Source organism: Corylus avellana, chromosome 5 (assembly GCF_965113065.1).
Source record: "Corylus avellana chromosome 5, dhCorAvel1.hap1.2, whole genome shotgun sequence".
Taxonomy (NCBI): domain Eukaryota; kingdom Viridiplantae; phylum Streptophyta; class Magnoliopsida; order Fagales; family Betulaceae; genus Corylus; species Corylus avellana.
The window spans coordinates 7,884,824-7,888,851 of NC_142494.1; positions in this window are offsets into that span (position 1 = coordinate 7,884,824).

Here is a 4,028-nt window from a genome sequence, read left to right on the forward strand (position 1 = left end):
ATCTGCCATGGAGAGAAGGAAGAGGAGAGAGAGAGAGTGTGGGAAAAATAAATGAGGAGGGAAGAATAAAAAGAGGAAAAAAGTGGAGGGAAAATAAGAAGAGGGAAAAATTTCAAAATTCTAGCCTTTTTTTTTTTTTTTTTTTTTTTTTTCTGATGCGCAATATTTAGCATGTCAGAAAATTTCTAACGCGCCAGTTTGGCGCGTCAGAATTTTCTGACATGCTATTTTTTAGCACGTCAGAAAATATTTTCTGACGTAGCATTTTTTGCACGTCAGAAAATGCTGACGTGGCAAAAATTATGTACTATTTGCCACGTCAGAAAATAGCAATTTTTTTGTTGTGCATCAATCATTCTAGTAATATTATCATGCATAAATCATTCTACTAATATTAATATAATAGCCATATTAATTTTAAAAAAATAGAACATACAGAATACATTTATTTTATAAGACCCGCAAACCCCACATGAACCCGGCCTCACGAAAAAATGGATTTCATTATCTGTACATCTAGAATATTAATTTATTTACTTTCTAATTAATTTTAGGTATATTGTATGTATAATGTGTTATATAAGATAAAAAAAAAAAATGATATAACTTAAAATTTAAAAATTTATCTTGCAATTCTTGATGTGTCCTGTGGTGACACGTCAAGAAGCATACCTCGGGAAGGCGCGAGTCCAGCCTGGGCTCAGCTCCTTCTTCTTCTTTTTTTCTTCTTTCTTTTTCCTTACCTCTCTTTCTTTCTCCCCCGCGCATGCCACAACCTCCTCCCCTCCGCTACTTTTTTTTCAGCGCCGACCATATCTCCGTCTCCGTCACAGTCACACGCATTCGCTCACCTGCATTCTCTCTCTCACTAGCTAGCTCGCTAGTGACCGGGCGTTCTCTCTCTCACCCTCTCTCTAGCTCTTAGTGTTTCTCTCTCTCACCGGCCGTCATCACCGCCGCTCCTCCCTCAGGCCATCACGAGCTCTCCCTCCGGCGATTCTCCAGCCTCTCCAGATCAGGTATATATATATATATACATAGTGTGTTATTGCATAAAGTATATATATATATTAATTGATTTATTTATTTATATGTTATATAAATAAATAAATTATATAAATATATAATTTATAGTGTGTCTTATTATATATTATTGATATAGTTATATTAGTAAATTAATTTTACATGTTAGCTAATTAATTTATTTGTTTGAGATATATGTTTTGTATGGTGGGAATATTGTTTAATGTATGCAAAATTACGTACGTATATTTTTTTAAAGTAGGTTTTTTTGTGCAGGTTTTTGCATTTAGATTTAAACCTAAATTTTGTATAGGTTTTGCAAATGCACGTTATAAGAACAAAAAAAAAAAAAAATACCAAAAAACTTGCTTAAACAAAAAATAATAATAATAATAATAAATAACAAATGCATTGTATATGGTCGTTAATTTTTGTTTAGATTTTGGAAATGTAGAATAAGCATGTAAATGTTAAAAAAAAAAAAAACAAAAAAAAAAAAACAAAAGAAAACAAATAATATAGCTAGCTGGATTTATTTTATCTATGGTCCCCATATATAACAAATGCATAAATGTTATAATAAACAAAAAAAAAAAAAAAAAAAAAAAAAACAAGGTCCCCATGTATAACAAATGCATTTAAATTTGGACCTTAATTTTGTTTAGGTTTTGCAAATTTAGATTATGTAGATGTTATAATTAAAACTAAATGCATGTGTTTATTTGTTAAAAATAAACAAAAAATTGAAACGATGTAATTAAAGAAATACACTAAAAAAAATAACAACTAACTAACTAACCTAGATTTATTTTATTCAATTAGGGTTCTAGTAACTAAAGCTATGGACAAGAGTTGGATGACAAAGCCTAGATGTACGAGGGAATACAAAGACGGGTGTAGATTATTCGTGGACTTCGCAGTTATGAACTGTACAATCCCTGAAGAAAAAATTCACTGCCCCTGTAAGGGGTGTCGTAATAAGCAGTGCCACCCGCTGGGTTTCGTATTTGACTACTTGACAAGGGGTAAAGGAATAATGGCTACATACGGAAACTGGTATTATCATGGTGAGAAGCTTGTACGGTCTCCTGTGGCACTCTCTAATTCGACTACCACGATCACAGATGCGGGTATAAGCATAGAACAAGGTGAAAACATGCACGCAATGTTGCGTGATCTATTCGGCATGGATGGTGTCTTGGAAAACAATTGTGAGCCTGAAGTGGTGGTGCAAGGGAATGAAGAAACTGTGAATAAAGAAGCCGCTGAAGGTGACATACTAAAGTACTACAACTTGCTTAAGAAGACAAAGAAGTCACTTCATAATGGGACCAAACATAGCAAGCTTAATGCTACTGAACATCTGTACAACTTGAAGTGCGTTGGCGGACTTAGTAACGCGATATTCTCATATTTCCTTGAGTTCATCAATTAGTTGCTGCCTGCGAGTGATGAAGCTTTGCTGGTTAATACATATGAGGTGAAAAAGTTTCTAAGGAACATGGGCCTCGAGTATGAGAAGATCCCGGCGTGTCGAAATGATTGTATGTTATTCTGGAAGAACAATAAGGATTTAGATTCATGTACCGTTTGTGGAGTATCTAAGTAGAAGGATGAAATTCATTTGGATGAGGATGGTCAACCCATATCATGGACTAAGAAACGCCCGGTCAAGGTGTTGCGGTGGTTTTCACTCATACCACGACTACAGAGGCTGTTTATGTCAGAGCATACTGCCCCTATATGAGGTGGCATGCAGAAGGCCGAACTAAGGACGGTATATTGAGGCATCCAGCTGATGATGAAGCATAGAGGGCATTCGATAATTTACATCCAGACTTCTCAGCGGACAGCAGGAACGTCATGCTTGGACTAACCTCGGATGGATTTAATTCATTTGGGAACATAAGCACATCCCATAGCACTTGGCCTATAATGCTTGTACCGTACAACTTGCCTCCTTGGACGTGCATGAAACAAACGTCATTTATACTATCCCTGGTAATCCCAGGCCCAAAGTCTCTTGGAATTGATATAGATGTCTACCTTCGACCCTTAATTGAGGAGTTATAGGAACTATAGACGGTAGGTGTACACACATTTGACGTCTCCAAGAAAAAGAACTTTGTGTTGCGAGCGTAGTTGATGTGGACAATTAATGACTTCCCGGCATACTCAGATTTGTCCGGGTGGCCTAACAGGGATGAGAAGGCATGTACCTGCTGTATGTACTCAACAAGGTCCAAAAGGTTAAAACACGGCAAGAAATCTTGTTATATGGGGCAGATGTGATACTTGCCCATGGATCATCCGTGGAGGAAGAACAAAAGAACATTTGATGACAAGCCAGAACTTGAATGTGCCCCCGATGTGCTAAGTGGAAATGAAATTCTTAGACAATTAAAAGATATGACATTTGGGGATGAGAATGCCTGTAAGGCAAAGACGGATAATAAGAAAAAAAAAAAAGACAAGAAACGAAAGAAGAGTGGGCCTACAGAAAGAGGAGGAGAGACTGCTAATGTATTGTGGAAGAAGAAAAGTGTTTTCTTTAAGTTGCCATATTGGAAAGATAATTTATTACGGCACAACCTTAATGTCATGCACACTGAGAAAAATGTGATGAACAACATATTTGGCACAATACTGGACATTCTAGGGAAAACGAAGGACAACCTCTAAGCCCGCACAGACTTGCAAGAAATGGGGTTGAGACATACATTTCATCCGTACACGGGCGAGAATGGTCAAACATATATGCCCTCAGCTTGCCACACGATGTCTAAGGACGAGAGAACACATTTTTTGAAAGTGTTTTAAAATGTAAGGGTGCCAAACGGATATGCCTCGAACATTTTCTGATGTATACAACTCATTGATCGTACAATATCCGGTTTGAAGAGCCATGACAGTCATGTCATTATGCAACAACTTCTCCCTATTGCATTGTGTGGATCACTACCAAGTAATGTGGTTAGACCACTTGTCGGGATGTCTGCATTCTT